The following is a 22,435-nucleotide window of genomic DNA, read 5'->3' on the forward strand; positions in this document are numbered from 1 at the left end:
AAGGTTCAAGATGGTCATGCAATATCTGGCCATTCACCAGACAGCCTCCCTTACTTGCCATCCCAGCTAAGTTTCTCCTCCCAGTAAGCACTCAATCTACTTCTCTAACCTTTCTTCTCCAGGGTTTTCACCTCTGTCTGTTTTATTTGGTGTCTCGTATCTTTATTTGTTTTTGTTGTAGAGGGTCCATATAGTGCATTTGCCTAGTCCACCATCTGACCCAAAGTCAGAATGTTATTTAAAAATAAAAACACAAAGAAATACAAATTGGATTTTTTTTGTTTTGTAACATCTGTAAGCTAAACCCCAAACAAACCTACTGCCATCAAGTCAATTCCAACTCACAGCAATCCTGTACAGAGTTTAAGAGGCTGTATATCTTTATGGGATCAGAAAACCTTGTGTTTTTCCCGTGAAGTGTCTGGAGAGCAATCGAGTCTTTGCGATGATAAGTTTTGTAAAGAACTGCTTGCAACAGTAGGTTGTTTCAGTCATAGATGCATATTTCAGTGCATGTCTCTTTAAAGTGGGAAATTCACCATTGCTTATGTAATGTTTAAAGAATTCAAGCAATGGGAGGATATTGTACCTAGCTTTCAACTCATCATTGATTTGTAGCTGAATGATTTAACATTGTAGGTTATCAGGCACATCAGCTGGTTCCACATTGAATACTGTAGCAAATATTTCAATTCCATTGTTTGCTTTTCATGTCCTTGAATCTTTCATTAAATGTTTCAATTAGTTTTGCATATTCAAGTATAAGAGAAGGCTTTTGTCCTTCTAAAGTGGGGAAATACACTGTGTCATTCCTTTCAAGTTGCACTTTTCACAGCCTTAATTTAGCTTCAGATGATTTCACATTTGAAAGCAGGGGGCTGAAAAGGTTGTTGGGGCCCTGCAGCTTGAGGTTCAGCTCTGAGAGGTAATTGACAATGTCCACCATGAGTGCTAAGGAGCTCTGGTAGTGTAGTGGTTACGAATCGGGCTGAGAACCGCAAGGTCAGCAGTTCGAAACTACCAGCTGTTCTGCGGAAGAAAGATGAAGCTTTCTGCTCCCGTAAAGATTTACAGCCTTGGAAACCCTGTACAGGGTCGCTATGAGTCGGAACCGACTCCACAGCACATAACAACAACAACAACAACAACCATGAGCGTTAGATTACACAACCACTTGCTATAATTTAATTCCCGGATAGGTTTCCCCTTAATTTCCATGAACTGCTTGAGTTCATCCCACAGTTCAGAAAACTTCATGATCATGTGCCCATGACTCAGCCACCACACTTCACAGGGATAAACAAGATAACTGTACTCAGAGGCAAGATCATTCAGAAACTCCTTAAACTGGAGGCTATTAAACCCTTTGCTTTTGACATAATTTATGCACGATACTACTGTTGACATCACATTGTTAAGCTGCAATAACTGTGCACAGAGACTTTCTTGGTGCAGTGACATAAAATTAAATCCTTTGGATCAAGACTGAGATGATTCAGTTCTTTCTTGGCAAATGCAATCAACACTTTTTGTGAACCAACCATGGTTGGAACTCCATCTGTAGTAAAACCACCAAACTTTTCAAATGTTAGCTCAAGTTTATTCATTTATAAAACAAATTTCTCAAGTGAGTCCTCACCTCTCGTAGCATCATACATGGCTTCCATGACAGCAGTTCCTCTCCTATGTCAAACTCTGCAGTTGTATCGCAAATGAAATGTCCAGTTGGACAGTATCTGTTACATCCATTGTCTCATAACAAGCCAGAGAGAAAAATTGGAAATCTGTATTATCCTTCACATTTTTTTTTTTATAGCCCTTGTGCTAAATCAGTAATCTGATTTGAGGTGGTTCTTTAAAACAAATTAATACACCGAAACAATTTTACTTTGTCTGGTGTTAACAACTCTGCAGCAGCAACAATGTACTTCTTCACAAACTCCTCCTCTACATGAAGCCTCAGATTCTTTGTGATCAGCTCTCACCAAATAACTTTTCTGAATTCTGTTGTCTCTGTCATAACAAGGCCTAGTGAAAGTGGCTTGTTGTGATTCCAAATTCTGCTGAAGAGCATTGATTTTACTCAGAAGAATTTGGCCTCCCAATTCATTGAGTTTAACGTGTGTTGAGCTGTAATGACACTCCAGATTTGCTTTGTTCATTAGTGCTAATGCATCACTACAAACTAGGCACATAGGCTTGCCTTTGACTTCAACAACAAAAAAATAAGTTGTCCATTTCTCTTGAAAAGATAGACACTCTGCATCAACTTGTCTTTTCTTTGTAGTCAACAGTTGTTGGATGTCACATCACTTAAGATGTAATAGCCATTCAGTGTGTGTGTGTTACCAGTGATGTGATTATTTTGCACGATAGCTGTTCTAATCCTGCATCTTGGATTTGGAACATATCCAATGTTTGTGTCATAGACTTTTGAAGCCTTTTCTATGTACTGTAATTTCCTTAATCTTCATCTGAGGTTCAGTTTCTGTGAGGATTGTTAAATGTGGATGTGTGGATAAAGACTGTTTTGGAGTTATCTGTGTCAACAAAGAAGTTAATACTATCATCATCAATCATCAGAGGCAAGGTCATCAACATCTCAAGAAATCATATCATTTCATCTCATCTCATCATCACCAGATCGCCATAGTTTCACCACATGTGTTAACACTTCCACAACATATACACTCCCAGCCTGCCCGGCACTGACTGTCCTCTGAGTCACTACAATATAGGCAGATGGGCTGCAGGCATCCTACAAAAAGCATATGTGATACGTGTCTGTCCTGTCTTGCATTTGTATCTGTCTGATCTCTCCTGTAATGGGTATTCCTTGCTTATCCCTCAAAATTTATGTTATTATGATGATTCACTTAATAGAAATCTATGCTACTATGAATAAAGCTCCTAGATTTGTGGAATTTTGAGTCCTGCCAGCAATTGCCTTGGTAGGGCCAGACCAAACAATTTTGTAGACTTACATGGCCCACAGGCCAGATAATCTCCACCTATGCTATCCAGGGTTGCTATGAGATGGAACCAACTTGAAGCATTTAAGATTAATAGCAATATACTAGCATGGGTTGCAAGGAAGGCTGCATACCCATTCAGAATCAGAAAAAATATCTTAACGTTCATTTTCTTGGTAAGCATTATACCACTGTTTTTTTTATCCAATGCCTACCTTTGGATGGTAGGTTATATGTAAAATAAAAATAGGCATTTATATTAAGTAGTTTATGTAATTTAGAACATGTCTGTACACTGTGCCTGTGTGTATGATATTGCTGTACAACATGCACACTATTGTTGTTGTTAAGTGTTGTTCAGTCAGTTCCCACTAACAGCAACCCTTTGGAGGGTTTCTGAGGAGGAGTTGGTGTGTTTGAACTGCTGACCTTGTAATTAGCAGTGCACTGATTATCTGACATACATACAACACCATACTAGGACTCCTACAACATACAACAAAATCTCTTTAAAAATTTAGATTAGGCTTCCAATTTGTATTTTGGTGAGAACCTCAAATTTGTGAATGAAATATAAAAGGGTCAAATAGGGATATTCCTCAGAATAAAGTAATGGTTGCTATTTGCCTCATATTGGGACAAATAACTGAAAATGTCTTCAATGAAAGCAAGATCAAGGAAAAATGAGTTGTTAGTTAATTTCTATTTCTCTCAGTCTCTCAGATAAAATAAAGGGTTACTGTGTAGGACTATTCCCAACTTACAAAGCACTAAGCCAAACAGCTTTATAATGAGAATCTTCTGACAAATCTGACAAAAGTCTATATAATATAATGTAAACAGGAACAATCAGATAAAAGTACACAATATTGTTTTAGTGAAATCACAGAGAGAATATAGCCAAAATTGCATTTTCAGATGTGATTTAGGAATATATTTATATTTAAGGATAATATCCAAAATATTTCCCATGGCTTGAAAACCAATGAATCAAAATAAGATGTCATCAATTCATAATTGGTTTAGCAATTCTGGTGCCTCTGAGCTTACTAACAGCTTTGCTAACAGTTTTAAGTAAGTGTTGCGGAGACGAGTAATCCTGCAACAATAAGACTCCATGCCTAAACAAAAGCAAAAAGTGCAGCTATTTCCCCCATAACTCTATGAAATAATTCCCCCATAACTCTATGAAATAATTCATCTTTAGACTTACTTGCTCAGCTTACATTAATAGGTTCCAGTTCTTGAAATTAGGGCAGCTACTAACAAGTCCAGTTTGGAGGTTTTTTGTTTTTCCTCCTTTCATGACCCAAAGCTTCTCTACTAAATTCTAAGTTCAACAGATACAATTCACCTGACAAGATATTGACGTGCGTGAAGGCAGGCAATCACCTTAAGTAAAATCACCTGATTTCAGCTAAACAAAACTATCTACATAAGGTTGAAGCTGAAGAAAATTAAAACAAGTCCACAAAAACCAAAATATAACCCTGTATATGTTGCTGTTGTTAAGTGCCATAGAGTCGGTTCTGACTCATAGTGGTCCTGGATAGGAATTCCCATGAGCAGCTTGTGGGTTTGAACAGCTGACCTTGAGGTTTGAAGTCCAGAGTTGATACTGCAGAACCACACCAGGAGTCCCATCTGAATATAGATACCATCTGAAGAACAGATTTGATGCATTAGACACTAATGATCAAAGACCAGAGGAGAACATCATACATTAAAAAAGCAAAAGGTCATTAAAAATACAGGAAAAAAAGAAAAGACCAAAGTGGATGTCAGAAGATACTTTTCTAAAAACTCTTAAGCATAGAGAAGCTAAAGTGAATGGAAGACATGATAAAGGAGAAGTATGGCACAGGACCAGTCAGTGTTTTGTTCTAATGAGTAGAGAGTCAATATGAGTAAGAACTAGTTTGAGTGATCTTTAACAACAAATATGTAATAGATGAAGTATACCACTTTTTTTGATCTGATACGTAATCTCTTTTAAAAAATTCTTAAATTTCCTTGCCACTAAAGCCAGTGAAGATGAAATAGAATTCTATCAACTTCTTCAATCTGAAATTGATCAAACATGTAATTAAGATGTATTGATCATAACTGGTGATTGGAATGCAAAGAGGAAGGACCAATAGTTGGAAAATATGGCTTGGTGATAGAAATGATGCTGGAGAACGCATGATAGAATTCTGCAAAACCAATGATATGGATCTCTTCCAATAAGTCGGCCAGATAGTTGTCTTCCAAATTTTTTGGTAGAGATGAGTGAGTGCCTCCTGTGGTGCCTCATTTTCTTGAAAGTTTTCCATTTTCATTCCATCAACTCCTGGTGCCCTGTTCTTTGCCAATTCCTTCTGTGCACCTTGGGCTTCCTCCTTCAGTATCATTGGCTCTTGATCATATGCTACCTCTTGAAATGGTTGAACATTAACCATTTCCTTTCAGTACAGTGACTGTGTATTCCTTCCATCTTCTCTTGATGCTTTCTGCATCATTCAATAATTTTGCCCAGAGAATCTTTCAATAATGAAAGTCGAGGCTTGAATTTTTTCTTCAGTTCCCCCAGCTTTAGAAATGCTGACTGTGTTCTTCCTTTTTGGTTTTCTGACTCTAGATCTTTGCACATTTTGTTGTATTATTTGTCTTTATCTTCTTGAGCTGACCTTTGACATTTTCTGTACAGCTCTTGTACTTATTTCTTCCATTTGCTTCAGCTTATCTATGCTGGAGAGCAAGTTTCAGTGTCTCTTCTGACATCCATTTTGACCTTTTCCTTCGTTCTTGTCTTCTCAATGACGTTTTGCTTTCTTCATGTATGACGTTCTTGATGTCATCCCACAACTTTTCTGGTCTTCAGTCTTTAGTGTTTAATACATCAAATCTGTTCTTCAGATGATCTCTAAATTCAGGTGGGATATATTCATGGTCATATTTTAGCTCTCATGGACTTGTTTTCATTTTCTTCAGCTTCAGTTTAAATTTGCAAATGAGTAATTGATGGTCTGTTTCACAGTCTGCCCCTGGCCTTGAAATTACAGTGTAGTCTGAAATAAAAATAATATATCTGCACATCAAAATTTAAAAAAAGAGGAAAATCAGAAAGATCTAGTAAACATTAACACAAGAATATGAAAATGAAAAGAAAACCTGCAAATAAAATGAACTCAGCAGAAAATTATGTGGAACAAGAAAACCAGGAACACCACACACACACAAAAATATAAACAGCAAAATGATAGAAATCAATTCACACCTGTTAGTAATTACATAGAATGTAATGGGTTAAATACACCAGCGAAGAGACAGAACAGAATGAATAAGAAAACAGGATCCTTATACGCTCTCTACAAAGACACATCAAAAAGATGGAAACAGCCTAAATGTCTATCCTAGCTAACTGGTACTGCCACACCAGGACTCAACTGACACTATACTAGAATCCAAATGTACTTTTGTAAATATGTAGCCGTGTCTTATATGAAACAGAAGTTAAAATGTTAAAAAGTTAGCCAGCGAGATGAATGGTTAAACAAAGTTTTGTACATACTCAGAATGCACTAGTATGAAATGTTGAAGAATAATGGTGAATCTGCAAAACACCTTACAGCATGGATGAACTTGGAAGACATGCTAAGTGAAGTTATTCAATCACAAAAGGACAAATATTACATGACATCAGTGTTGAAAAAGTTAAGAAAGGTTTTCATGATAAACTATTTATAATGCTTTTGGGTTAGGAGGGAGGGAATATTATTCACAGGCTAGAGGGTAGACACATGTTAACTTGTGATAGGGCAGGCAGTATACAACAAGAGGGAGGTTAGCAGATCAAAAGGAAGGTAGTAATGAGAGACATAGGAGGGAGTGTGCAATTGTAAAAGTGAATTGCGGTAAAAACTGTTAACTGATGGTACATGGAGGGGATTGCAATCATTGTAATGAAGCAAAGTCTATAATTTGTTGCATGTAAAACTGATGATCTGCTCTGTAAACCTTTACTGAAGTCACAATAAAAAGTTAAAAAAAATTATTCATGTCATTTTAATAATCTTCTTTTCAACTTTTCAACATACCTTTCTTTGGGAATGTATAGTCAGAAACTCCATGCCATTTTGACATAGACCCAGGAAGAACTGAATGTTCTAGATTAAAATGGAGTCAGAACCCGTTGAAATATCATCAAAGTGCTTTATAATCTTATACCTTTTCTGAACATTTATTTCAAACTTGAAGCAACGTGAATTAATTGCTTTTCTTAGTATAACTTGCAAGTCAATTTGCCAACAGAACATGTATTAAAGAAACTTTGAGAAGAAATTTCAGATTCAGTATTTTGATTTGTAGCATTTCAACTTCATTTTTCTAAGTTTAGTCCTTGTATTCCTGCCAGACATCAATGTCGGCTAATTGCTGTACAAGAACTGTGAGAAACTTGAGTAATTATAACCACTTATCTTTCTTGATAATTAATAGGATCTTAGAAATTACAGACAATTTCTCAGAAGAAACCTGAAATATGGGCTTAATTTTCCTATTTCCTATTTTTTGACAGTTGGATCCAAAAATATCAGGTGTTTTCCTTTAGCTGATTTTTAAACTGCAAGCAGAAAAACAAAGGAAAAGGGAGAATTAACCCTGTAAACAGTTTTCACTTAGAGTGGCTTTTAAAAAATTCATTACTGAATGTGTGCATAGAGTTAAAACGAATTTAGACTTCAAGTTTGTGCAATTTATTTTATGAGAGCTGCCTAATTTTGGGGCATATTAACTTCTGTTTCTTATAAGACAGATCCTGATACTTGTACACAAAAGTACATTTGGATTCCAGTATAAAAGTGATGGAGTCCTGGTGTGGCGCTGTGGGTTCATGCGCCAAACTGCAAAACCGTTTGAACTGCAAGGTTGGTGGGTCAAGCTCACCAGCTGCTCCTCCGAAACCCTAACCAGGGTCGCTATGGGTCGAAACCAACTTGATGGCACCTAACAACAACATAATATCGATGGAGTCCTGGTGTGCCACTATAGGATAACCACTGGACTGCTAAGAGCAAGGTCAGCAGTTCAAACCTACCAGCTGCTCCTCAGAAATCCTATTTAGGTTCAGTGGGAGTCTGAACTGACTTAAGGAAAATAACAATAAGAAACCTAAGGATATTATTTTTCACTATATTTATTATAACATCATTATTTACAAAGGGAGCATGGTGGCTCTGTAGGATAAGTACTGAACTGCAAACCACAAGGTTGGCAGTTGATGCCCACCAGTCACTCCTCAGTAGAAAGATGAGGCTTTCTGTTACCACAAAAAATTACAGCCTCAGAAACCTTATACAAGGCCACTCTGCAATGAAACTGACATGATGACACTTTAACAACACTATTGATAAAGAAAATTCTTAGCAATCTAAATATCTAGCAAAAGAGAAATAACTAAATTTATGGAAACAGTATGAGGTAACAGAATATGGAAGTTATCAAACAATATCAATAATATCACATACAAGTAAAATTTTGCTGAAGGTAATTTTTAAATGATTGTAGCAGCACATGGATCCAGTCAGAAGAGATGGAAATACTGCCTTCAGTAGTGTATAGATGTAGATAGAGGGTATATTGATCAACAGCACCTCCACATTTTTACACTTTTGTTTAATAAATGTTTCTATGCTCTTGTAGCAGTACTTTTGTACTTACCCATGAGTATCAATTGAGCATCATATATGCTGAAGAAGAAAATTCTTCATACAGGGAATGGCCAGACGAGACTGAAATTTTGTTCAGTATCAAAATGCCATGACATTTCTCTCTTAAAACCTGTCTTTTTGTGTTTGTTTTAATCTATCCTTAATCTTATTTCCACTGCTAAAATGTTACCATTTTTCATCCACTAATAACAGAGGTCAGCAGTTTTAGAGTTTAGTTTACAACTGTTAGCGTGTTGTTGTTGTGAAGTGCCATCGAGTTCGTTCTGACCCCTAGCAGCCCTGTATAGGGTTTCCGAGGAGCAGCTAGTAAGCTTGAACCGCTGACCTTGAAGTTCAAATGGCTTTGCAGTTTGGTGCATTGTGTTTAGAACCTCTCTAAAATAACTAGAGGTGGGGACAGAGACAAACTAACATTCGAGTGACACATTCTGCCCAATCCTTCAATGACAGAGACCTGAAAAACGGAAGCATACACAGTTGACAATCCTGGCATGGTGAGCATCAAATGAGAGGTTAAAGAGTTGGATTAAATGCCAATTATAAAAGCAGAGGAATCCTGGCGTGGTGCTGCAGGATAATGCACTGGACAGAAAAGTTGATTTGAATTGCAAGGTCCACAGTTCAAACTCAGTAGCTGCTCCTCAAAAACTTAGACAGGTTTTATGAATTGAAACTGACTTGATGGTACTTAATAGTGACAACAATTAAGGCAGACAGCACAAAAACATAGATTGAAGAAAGGAGAGCTTGAGCAGGGCCTCACAGTGCACTTGGCCATTTTGGGATACAGAAGATAACACGTGAGTGAAGAGACACCCACTTCATAGAATCCCCATTGGGATAGAGATTGAGGACAAATAGATCCTGACTGAAACAAGGTGAGCAGAATACAGTTTGATCAGGGAAAGGCAAATACAGTTCAGTGGGTGAGAATTCTAGTGGCATGGGCTACCACTGAGTGAGGAAGGAGCCAGCGAGAGGGGGATGAAACAACTCATTAGTAAAGATTACTTGTCTTTAGGTTAGGTGCCCTCGCAGGAGGCAGGCTGGTGGGGTGCTTGGTGGTCTGAGATCGGGACTCCAAGTGCCTCCTTTTTGATTGAATCTGGGCTGGAACTGGACAATGGGTTATGCCTATCCAGAAGTGCACAAAACCCAGGTCAGTAATTCAGTTTTCTCTTCTTTCCTCACCACACCTTCCCATTAACCAGAGGCAAGGCGTTCCCTGGTCCCTCTTAACCCAGTGGCTCACAACCTCTTGGTTCACCAGGGCCAGCTCCCCCAACTAGTGACCACACACCACACTACTTCCCAAGCAAACCACACTGAACACCTACAGTGCTATGTGTGATTGACAGGTTTCCATCTCAGGATACTCAAGGCTTGTACTGTGGCCTGTGCTGCGGAGGTGCACTCACATGCAAACCATGCCCCGGGCTCCTCCACCACCAAAGGCACTTGCTCTTCGAATTCTGGGACAGGCAGCTTTCCTACAACACTCTTTTTGGTTTGTTTTCAACCCCCTCCACTTTTTCTTCCTCTTGGTTGGTTCCTGTTTTCAGTTGTTTTCTTATTTTTATACATTTTTCCTCATCTGTCCCCTTTGTAAAATTTTTTCTTTCTCTTCATTTTGTATTTTTTACTCTGCTCCATCTAATAAGATGAGGGCATTGTTAGCCCACAAATCAGCCAACCCAAAAACCTACCACTCAATCCAAAAGGCAAGTGCCACCACTTGTTCCTGTACTACTGATTAACCACAGATGCCTGGCAACATCTGCTTAGCCCTCCTGCAGGGGCTCGTCATAACCAGCAAGCAGAGACCCATACCCGCACTAGTAGTAGTAACTATACCCACCTTTAGGCAGGAAGGCTATGACCCCGTGCTCCCAAACTAGCATCTAAAACAGCATACACACCTGTGATGTTGTCGCTGTTAGGTGCTGTCTAGTCGGCTCTGACTCATAGCGACCCTCTGCACAAGAGAACAAAACTCTGCCTGATAACATGCTTGAAATATGAGTGATGAAGTTTCACCATCTTAGCTTCTGAAAAGTATTCTGGCTGCATATCTTCCAACATAGATTAGTTTGTTTTTCTGGCAGTGTGTGGTACTTTTAATATCCTTCAACCCTATAACTCAAATAACATCAGTTCTTCTATAGTCTTCCTTATTCATTGCCCAATTTTCACAGGCATATGAGAAAACTAGAATTTAAGCTTAAATTAAGCTTACCTTAGTCCTAGAACTGATGTCTTTGTTCTTGAACACTTTAAAGAGGTCTTGTGCACATGAGTTAACTAATGCAGTATGCCATTTGATTTTTTGACAACTGCTTCCATGAGTGTTGATGGTGGATCCAAGCAAAATGGAGGCTTGACAATCTCAATCTTTTCTCCATTTATCATGTTATTTACTGATTCAGTTGTGAGGATTTTTGTTTCCTTTAGATTTAGGTGTAATCTGTACCGAAGGCTGAGGTCTCTGATCTTCATCAGTAAGCAACGTTGGTATCATCTGCCTGTCACAGGTGTTAATGAGTTTTCCTCCAATCCTGATGCCACATTCTTCTTCATATAATCCAACTTTTCAAATTATTTGCTTAGTATACAAATTGAATATGTACAATGGAAAAATATAACCCTGGCACACACCTTTCCTGAATTTAAAACATTCAGTTATCCCCTTTTTCTGTTCAAATGACTGCTTGTTGGTCTATATACAGGTTCCTCATGAGCCCAATTAAGTTGTTCCAGAATGTTCATTCTTCAATGTTAACCATAGCTTGTCGTGATCCAAATAGCCGAAAATCTTTGCATAGTCAATAAAACACAAGTAAACATCTTTATGGTATTTTCTGATTTCAACCATGATGCACCTGATGTCAGCAATGATAACCCTCATTTCATGTCTTATTCTAAATCCGGCTTGGATTTCTGGCAGTTCCCTCTTGATGTACTGTTGCAATCATATTTGAATTATCTTCAGCAAAAAATTATTTGTATGTGATATAAGGGTATTGTTTGATGATTTCCACATCTCTGTGGAATAGGCATAACTATGGCTATGTTTCAATCGATTGGCCAGCTAGCTGTTTTCCAAATTTCTTTATAGAGATGAGTGAGCGCCTCCAGTGCTTCATCAGTTTGTTGAAAATTTTCAATTTGTGTTCCATCAAGCCAATGTACCAAAGAGGCAAGCTTGATCCTTGATATGAAGAATCTTTCCCCTTCGGTTGGAATTTTGAACAACTATATCCATAACCAAAGGCAACTGTAGCAATTTACTCTTGATGTCTGTAGTTCTTTATCTTCATCTGGTGGAGTTCTGATCAGCAAGCCATGCAAGCTAGGTCAAATGGGTACCATCTACAAGTTTAGGAGCTCTTGCATGCCTCCCTTGATTTCAGACCAACTGGCCACTTCACTTTCAATTCTAGCCCCCCGTGGATAGGTCAGCATCCATGGGCTTGAGAATTTATAAGTTTTCCTAAACTTCAGAGCTGTCTGCCTGTGTTTCTCTCTCTCCCATCTCAACATTGACAGGTGTCTATGGAACATGGAAAAACTTAGCCTAAGTCTTGTTTTCTGCATTTCACCCTCTTCCACTCACAAGTAACCAGTGCAGTTATCAGCAAGCTTACAAACCTGCTCATGTGGCCCCTTTGAGGTTTTTCCCCCAGGCTGTGGGCTCCCTTTTTACTCTTTTGGTGAAATCTTTTGATGCATATAAGTTTCTAATTTTTAGTATGTTCCACTCATCTATTTTGTCTTCTATTGCTTGTGTGTGTATTTTTTTAAATGTTTGATATTCAATGTATGCCATGTATTAGAGCCCTTAAACTTGCTCCTGTTTTTAATTGATGATCTTTGGAGTTTGGGGATTTATATTTTGGTCTTTAAGCCATGTTGAGTTAGTTTTTGTATATGGTTTGAGATATGGGTCTTGTTTCATTCTTTTGAGAATCAATTTCCAGTTTTGCCAGCACCTTTTGTTGAAGAGACTATCCCTTCCCCATTTAACGTATTTTGACCCTATCCTTCACTTTAGCAGGAATACCTTCACATGCCCCATACTATTAGAGCCCTAAATATTTCACTGAGGTGGATGGCACGTGAATTTTTGTTGGGCTAATTTCCTACCCTCTGGCATACAGCTAATTTTCCCAGTTGGTCTAGAGTCAGTAATACTTTTTCCTTACTAGGCCCAAAGAATATAACTTCATCAACGTAATGGACTAGTGTGATGTCTTGTGGAAGGGAAAGGTGATCACAATTCCTGTTGACTAAATTATGGCATAGTGTTTTAGAGTTAATATACCTCTGAGGAAGGGTAGTAAAGGTATGTTGCTGGTCTTGCCAGATGAAGGAAAATGACTTCTGATGATGCTTTGAAACTAGAAATAAGAAAAGGCATTGACCAGATCAATAGCCATATACCAGACACCAGCTTTAGATAAACAGAAATTAAGGGAATTTGTAAAAAAAAATCATACTAACCTTACACCAAATGCAAAAGCGTGTCTTTGAACAGAGACTCAACAAAGCCAGACAACAATTTGGGATTATGACCTTAACTATATCGTTTCTGATAAGCAATGCACTTCTTAAACCATGAGTCCTGGTATGGAGCTGTGGGTTAGTGCGCTGGACTACAAGGTTATTTGAACCACAAGGTCTGGGATTCATACCCACCAGCCGCTCCTCAGAAACCCTATACAGGGTCGCTATGAATTGGAACTGACCCTATGGCACTTAACAACAATTTAAGGTGAAGAACAAAATAAAAGGTAGAACAGTCCCAATCTCAAAACCTAGTCTATAGTCACGGTGGGCAAAACAGTATTGTATTTGTACAATAACAGACTCATAGACCAATGGGACATAATTGAGAACCCAGAATTAAATTAATCCACTTTTGGACAGCTGAACGTTGATTAAAAAGCCAAAATCCATAAGAGGTGGAAACACAGTCTCTTTGACAAATAGTGCTGGCAAAACTGGATATAGATTTTCAGATAAATGAAATAAAACACATAGCTCACACCATATCATACAGAAATGAACTCAAGATGGACTAAATAGCTAAATGTAAAACCAAAAACTGTAAAAAAAAAAAAAAAAATTCATCAAAGCAAAAACAGTAGCAAACTTAGGGACCTTAGCAAAAATATTCTATTAAACATAACCAAAAAGGTACAAGTATCAGAAAACAAACCAGATGACTAGGACTTTCTAGAAATTAAATACTTTTGCACATCAAAAGTCTGGCACAAGAGTAACAAGAGAATTTATAGACTGGGGAAAATATTTGGCAACATCATATCCAACAAGGTACTACAATAAAAATTAATAGAAATTTTCAACAGCTCAACAACAAAAAGAGAAGCAATCTAGTTTAAAAATTGATCAGAAAACTTGAACAGATACTTCATCAAAGAAGACATTCAAGCAACCAACAAATACATGAAGAAAGTTTGCAATCATTAGCCATTGGTGGTGGTGGTGGTGGTGTGCCATGTATTCAGGTCCGACTCATAGTGACCCTGCATAGGGTTTCCAAGGCTGTAACTCTTTCTGGGAGCAGAAAGCCTCATCTTTCTCCCACAGAACAGCTGGTAGTTTCGAACTGCTGACCTTGAGGATGGCAGGCAGAGTCATAACCACTATGTTACCAGAGCTCCTTTTTCATTAGCCTTAAGAGAGATGCAATTCAAACCAACAATTCAAAACCTTGCCACAGCAATAACAATAAAGTTATATAAGACAGAAAGTAACAAATGCTAGGGAGGGTGTGGGGAGAAATAGGAACTCTCTTATACTACTGATGGTATTCTAAAACAGTGCAACCACTGTGGAAAAGTGTATGACACACTCTTAAAAAATTGGGAATAGAAATACTATTTGATCCAGCAATCCCACTACTAGGTATATAGCCTAAATAAATAAGAGTTGCGACACAAACAGGTATATGTGCACTTATGTTCATTGTAGCATTACTGGAAATAGCAAAGAGATGTAAGAACCTAAGTGTTCATCAGTAGATGAATAGATAAACCATTGTACATATACACAATGGAATACTATACAACATTAAAGAATAACAGAGTTGAATGCAGTCAAGTTGGTTCTGACCCACAGCAATGGGTTTCTGAGGAACAGCTAGTGAGCTTGAAACACCGACCTTGTGGTTCAAAGTGACCTTGCAGTCCAGTGCATTAACCCACAGCACCACACAATGAACCTGGAGGACATTATTCTGTATGAAATAAGTCAAGCACAAAAGGACAAATATTTTATGAGTCTGCCACTATAAAAAGTCAAGGAAAGGTCAACACACAGGGGGAAAAAATTATTTGATGGTTACTAGAGATTGGAGGGGAGGGGAGAGTAAATTCCTAACTGGAGAATAAAAACTAAACCCACAGCCATTGATTGAGTCAGTTTCAACCCATAGCAACCCTAGAAGATTGTAAATCTTTACAGAAGGAGAGTTTAATTTTTCTCTAGTAAAGCTGCTGGTTGATTTGAACCACTGACCTTTCAGTTAGCAGCCCAATACTTAGCCCACAGAATCACTTGTTGTTGTTGTTGTTGTTGTGTGCCGTGGAGTCGGAACCGACTCATAGCGACCCTGTACAGGGTTTCCGAGGGTGTAAATCTTTACGGGAGTAGAAAGCCTCATCTTTCTCCCGCGGAGCAGCTGGTAGTTTCGAACTGCTGACCTTGCGGTTCACAGCCCAAGTCGTAACCACTACGCTACCAGAGCTAGGGCTCCTTAACTAGATGTTAAACAGGCATTAATTTGCATGAAAGAAAAGACAATATACAATAAGGGCATGATTGGCACAATATCACTTTAAAAAAGTAAAACACAGAGAAGTATACAAGAGTTACATACAACAAAGGTGAATACTATCACATACAAAAGTCTATATTATCAGTAAAAGCAAACATTAACCTATAGGTAGATATATAGGCAGATAGGCAAGATGAACAGGTATGAGTAAGGAAAAGGACTATACTCACAACCATATACAGGTTTGTTGTTGCTGTTGTTAAGTGCCACTGAATTGGTTCCGACTCATAGTGACCTGCATAAGGTTTCTGAGGAGTGGCTGGTGGGGTTGAACTTCTGACCTTGCAGTTAGAATTAGTTAGAAATATTTCTCCAGACATATTTTTATGTGCTATAAATATCCCCATGTATTTAACAAAGCAATCAGGGAGACAAGATGTGTAAATTTCTGAGATGTAACAAAACAATTGGTACAACATAGTCCACAAAGACAATAGCCTGCAACCTACATTGGTGAGCAATGATGTTTTTGCTGTTAAGTGCCATCGAGTTGGTTCCAACTCATAGTGGGCTTGCATAGGATTTCCAAGAAGCTGCTGATGAGTTTGAACCACTGACCCTGAGGTATATCCTATAGCATTATACCAGGAATAGTCATTGTTATTTTTTTTAAGTGCAGTTGAGTTGGTTCCAACCCATAGTATAGAGTTTCTGAGGAGTGGAATCCTGAACATGCTTTCACTCCCCATCCTACTCCAGCTCAAAATATTTGTTGTTTTCCATCACCTTCACCAAACCTGCAGAAAATATATATGAACTGGCAAGTTTCTGTGTTCCCTTGTGGTGCCTTTGTACTATGTCAACTGGCTAGGCTGAACTATAGTTCCCATAATTCTCTTTCCTGTATGTTTCCTGTTAGACTGGGTCACAAAAGGGATACTTATGGAAGATGTGAAACAGAACATGTTTCTAATCTGATGACATACCTCTTTGGCATAAGGCAATGGCCAGTCCCCAAATTGCTTCAGTTTCTTTTGACTCCTCCTTCAAATTCTTTGACTCTGGAGACAGGTGTGTGTGTGTGTGTGTGTGTATCTGTGTATAAGGACCTTGGCTTCTGCAATACAAACACACCACAGAGTGTTAGAGGCGCCAAAGACATACATGAGTTTCAGTTTTTCCTGTAGTTCCCAGATTGTGTTTTGTCTCCTACTTTACATCCATCTTTCCCTCCCAACGTCTATAGAATTCAAGCATCAGATGAGAAAATAGTGCTGCCGACATGGCTTTTTCAGTTCCCACAGTTGCATAAAGTCAACTTACTACATAGCTAAAACCTCCCAGTGGTTCTGCTTCTGACTGATACTTTCCTTGCATACGTTCCTCTAGGCATATCAAACTACTTTTAGCTCTTCTAAAACTCTATGTTCTATGTTTATTCGTGGTTTGGATATACATTTGTGTATGCATGGAATACCTTTCCCTGTTTTTTTTTTTTTTTTTTTGTTGTTGTTGTTTTTTGCTAGTGATTCTTTGTCCCTACTTTAAGAATCAGCTTGGGTATAACCTGCACAGAGCCTATGATAGCTTTAGATAGATCTCTTACTTCCTCCAGAGTACCATTCACAGATCTCTGTTAAAGTGAATTTTAATATCTCTTTGGAGGAGTATCTTTATTATTAAATTATTTAAAAACAAAGCTTTTCTTTCAATGAAATATTTAGCACAATTATCTGGTATAACATATTGTTATTATTATGTGCCATTGAGTTGATTCTAACTCTAGCATCCCTGTATAGAGTTTTCTGAGGAGCGGTTGGTGGGTTTGGACCGCTGACGTTGTGATTTGCAGTATAGTACTTTATCATACAGTGCCACACCAGGGCCACCCAATAAATGTTTTCATAAAATGAATTAAGTTTTATTTTCATTGTTAAAAACTAAAACTACACTCACTGCCACCAAGTCAAATCTAACTCATAGAGACCCTATATGATAGCATCTAACTTCCCTACTGGGTTTCTAAGGCAATCTTTATAGAATCAGACTGCCATCTTTCTCCCTTGGTAGATTTGAACTGCTAACCCTTCAGTTAGAACTGAGTACTTAATCACTGTGCTACCAAGATTTGTTGTTAAGTGTCATTGAGTCCGTTCCAACCCATAGTGACCCTGTATAGGATTTCCGAGGAGCAGCTGATGGGTTTGAACTGCTGACCTTTTGGTTCAAACTGACCTCACAGTCCAGTGTATTATCCTGAAGTGCCACACCAGCACTCTGCCACCAGGACTAGATAAATAAAAAAACATTGGTCTCTGAAATGTAAACCAAGTTAACCAATGTGTTTGTAATTTTTTTGCCATTCATTTAAATCATGTATATATATATATTTGCCATTCATTTTAACCATGTATATATTTAATTGGAGCTCTGGTATCATAGTGGATTATGAGCTGGGCTGCTAAACTGAAGGTCAGCAGTTCAAGTCACTATAAGGGAAAAAGGTGAGGTTTTCTGTTCCCATAAAGATTTATAGCCTCAGAAACCTTATACGGGGTTGCTATTAGTAGGAACCCACTTAATGGCAAACAGCCACCACCAGCCATCATATATTTAATTAGTACTGATGAAATACATATCATAATGAATAGATCTTTTATTGACAGTCTATTAAATTGGCAAGTCCTGAGAACATAATGCTGATTTTGTTTACCTCATGGTACTTACATTGTAGTATTGCCATTAGATCCAGTGATATATTTAAAGTTTTTAAAAATGCATATTCCTGTAAAAATGAACTTCTAATTCTTACTTGTTGCAAATTGAGTATATATTCTATGAATTTAGAGTGAAAATATAGTCCTATTTCTATTAGTGTCTTTAATCTATTGTTTGATTCTTTATCTGTCTATCTGATGTCAAGAATTCTAGTGTCTTCCCATCTCCCTTAATTTTCCATGAATGTGGGTGTTACATAGTTCCAAAATGAAAAAAAATGAGTAATCAGCTGGTTTCCAAACTCCATCCAGGCTGGTGGTACCACAGTCTATTTTCACGGGGCCCTTACTGCCTGCCACATGATGGCACTTTCAGAAACTGGTTATAAGTAGAATTCTCTGTTTTGTTAATACCATGGCCAGATCTCATTCTTGTTCTCTGACCCTCTCTAATAAAGTTTAATCCCTCTTTCTCAGGGTTGAATTTAGTCATAGGCAACACATGCTTGTGTTCTTTAAATTCCATCTCTTACTGCTTAACTCTTTCAGATTATATACAAACCTTTCCATACATATCCACCAACTATATATCCAAAGCAGCAGCTAACTCCTCCAGAAGCATTGAGTCTGATCCCTCTTAGACTGAGATGCTCCACCTTATTTCCCACGCTACAGATTAAGATCCTAAGAGCTGGGAGTTAAAATCTCAAAAACACAGAATCTAATTAACATTCATTCCCTAGTTAATGCAACTGATAACCTTTGCCCTCAGTACTGGGGGAGAGTGCCCTCAGTGACCCCACATGACCTAAGTCATCTCCCCTGAGGGTTGTCTGACTGAACAATAAGTTAACATTCTGAAGATCACTGGCCCTGACTCCTAGGCATTACCACTGACCTGTGTCTCCCTAAATGTTGAAGGGAAGGTGGGTCAGTGATGCTCCCCCTTTCTTCCTTTTGCATGATATGTATTTTTTGTGATTCTTGTTTCTATGAGACTTTGCAGTTGTGCAGTATAATCTGTTTCCTTGGTTTATTTTTGTCCGCAACTTCCCTTAAGAGAGGCTTCTGGTCAAGCCACCTCATCCTGTAAGGACCCCACAGTGGCCTTCAAGACATAAATGATTACATTGGACACATCCTTGTCTCTGTCTGATTACACCACACAGGACCTCTGGCACCACCAATCAGTCTGGCCTTGTGGCCATTCTGACCACAAACCGAACATGACATTCTCTTTCAATTTGGCGTCTTTGATTGATCACACAGTTTGTGCTGACCCTGAACATGGTCTGCAACACTGTTGGAGGGGTGGGAAAGAACTATGAGAATGAACCAGCATCTTGGCAGAATTCCACTAATAAATTACCCCTTTAGAAAACAAACTGGCAATTTCTCTTTCTCTCTTTGGTGTTTTCCTGTTTGTCCACTTAGAAATGTTTCTTGGTAGCAAAGTTAGGGTAAGAAACAAAAACCTATGCTTCAAAAATTCTTCCCACAAATCGCTCTTCTTTGTTTTCATGAAGAGAAGCCATTCAGTAATTCTGGTGCCAATGCTTTCTTTGGTTGATAATAACAGTACAAACATACTCAACCAATGTGATGGAAAGAGAAGCAGATAGGGTTTCTCTGGAAATATACTGACTTGAATGAAAACCATTCTGGAATATTAAAAAAGAACCAATGGACTCAAGAATTGACCAGAGGAACATTCAGAAATGACTTAGTGTAACCCTAAATTCTACACCTAGTGAGTTACAAGATAAGCTTTGAACAACAAGAAGTTTGAGGACTCTGAAGCCTAAAAAAGACGCCAATGGCACAGTGGGTTAAGAACTGCTAGCTTCAGGGTTGGCAGTTCAAACCCACCAGTTGCTTTTCAGGAGAAAGGTGAGGCTGTCTGGTCCTATAAAGATTTACAATCTTGGAAACCCACTTTGTCCTAAGGGTCACTATGGATTGAAATCAACGTGATGACACTCGGGTTTATTTGAGGCCACAAGACAAGAATGGATGAACTCCATAATGGAAATCAAATGCTTGTGAAAGGGCTGGCTATTGAATTATAGTTTCTGGTGGGCCAATCAATCTGAAAAGAGACCTAGTATTAATTTATTGAAACTGTTAGTCAACAATAACCTGTGAAAGGTTAGTAATGTTTATAATTACTTTCATCTTATAAGATGACAAATATTAGGCTACAATGTTAAGTGACTTACCTAAGGTTATATAATTAGAAAATGACTGAAGCAGAATTCAGACCTAGATATAGGGTGACCATGTTTTTTAGAGAGCCAGTGTAGGATATAGCTATACCAAACAAAAAGAGCATAACAATATAATGTATAATAAATAATTTTACACATATGTATGTATACATAGATCACACACACACAACTTTATATATATATGTTATTATTAAGAACTGTTGAATTGGTTCTGACCCATAGTGACCCTGTATAGGGTTTCCAAGGAGGAGCTGGTGAGCTTGAACTGCCAACCTTGTGGTTTAAACCAGCATTGCAGTCCAGCATATTAACCCACAGTGCCAAAGCATATGCATATATATATATATACATATAATATATATATATAAATCAATACCGACTCATAGTGACCCTATACACGACAGTATGAAACACTTTCCAGTCTTGTGTCAACCTTACAATTGTTGCTACACTTGAGCCCATTGCTGCTACCACTGTGGCAGTGCATCTCATTGGGGGTCTTCCTGTTTTTCGCTGACCCTCCCCTTTACCAACCATGATGTCCTTCTCCAGGGATTGGTCTCTCCTGATAATATGTCCCAAGTATGAGAGATGAAGTGTACCATCCTGGCTTCTAAAGACATTCTGGCTGTACTTCTTCCAACATAGATTTGTAGGTTCTTTTGGCAGTCCATGGTACTTTTAATGTTATCCTTCAGTACCATAACTCAAATACATCAATTCTTCTATAGTCTTCTTTACTCATTGCCCAACTTTCACATGCATATGAGGTTGTAGAAAATACCATGACTTTCGGTTAGTCCTCAAACTGACATCTGTGATCTTAAACACTTTAAAGAAGCCTTGTGCAGCATATTTGCCTAATGCAATATATCTTTTGATTTCTTGAGGGCTGATTTGAGTAATATGAAGTCTTTGACAACTGCAATCTTTTTTCCATTTATGTTGATGCCATTTATTAGCCCCATGGTAAGGATTTATGTTTTCTTCACATTGAGGTGCAACCCATACCAAAGATTGTGATCTTTGATCTTCATCAGTAAGTTTTTTTAAGTCCTCTTTGTTTTCAGCAAAGAAGGTTGTGTCATCTGCATATCGCAGGTTGTTAATGAGATTTCCTCCAATCCTGATGTCACATTCTTCTTCATATAATCCAGCTTCTTGAATTATTTGCACAGCATACAGGTTGAATTATTATGGTGAAAACCACAACCCTGGTATAAAAACCTTTCTTAATTTTAAACCATTCAGTGCTTTTTGTTCTGTTTGAACAACTGCCTCTTGGTCTATGTACAAGCTTCTCAGGAGCACAATAAGTGTTCCAGAATACTCATTCTTCACAGTGTTGGCCATAACCTGTCATGACCCATATGATTGGAAACCTTTGCATAATCAATAAAGCACAGGTAAACATCTTTTTGGTATTCTCTGCTTTCATCCAAGATCCATCTGATGTCAGCAATGATATGTCTCATAATCCGGGACTTAATTCTGACACATAGCTACTCTGCATAGTGTCTCTGAGAATGGCTGCTGGGTTTGAACAATTGACCCTATAGGACAGTTAAACTACTCTATAGCGTTTTCCATCTACAATTTGAATGGTGGCAGATCTCCAGGTTTTCCTTTTTTTATCCCACAGAGTAACCAGTGAATTAAAACCAGTGACATTGCAGTTAGCAGCTGAGCACTAAACCATTACACCAGTAAATAAATAAATGTATGTGTGTGCATGTATATATGTATATTTTATTGTTGTTGTTACATGCTGTCAAGTAGATTCTGACATAGAGTGACCCTCTATAGCCTCAGAAACCCTGTACAGGGTAGCTATGGGTTGGAACTGACTCGACAGCACTTAACAACAACAACAATAGGGTTTCCAAGGAGTGACTGGTGAGCTTAAACTGCCGACCTTGTGGTTCCAGATGACACAGTACAGCACATTCACCCACAGCACGATACCAGGACACTCTCTGTCTCTGTCTCTGCCTCTCTCTCTCTCTGT

This window comes from Chrysochloris asiatica, unplaced genomic scaffold, assembly GCF_000296735.1.
Source record: "Chrysochloris asiatica unplaced genomic scaffold, ChrAsi1.0 scaffold00036, whole genome shotgun sequence".
Classification (NCBI taxonomy): domain Eukaryota; kingdom Metazoa; phylum Chordata; class Mammalia; order Afrosoricida; family Chrysochloridae; genus Chrysochloris; species Chrysochloris asiatica.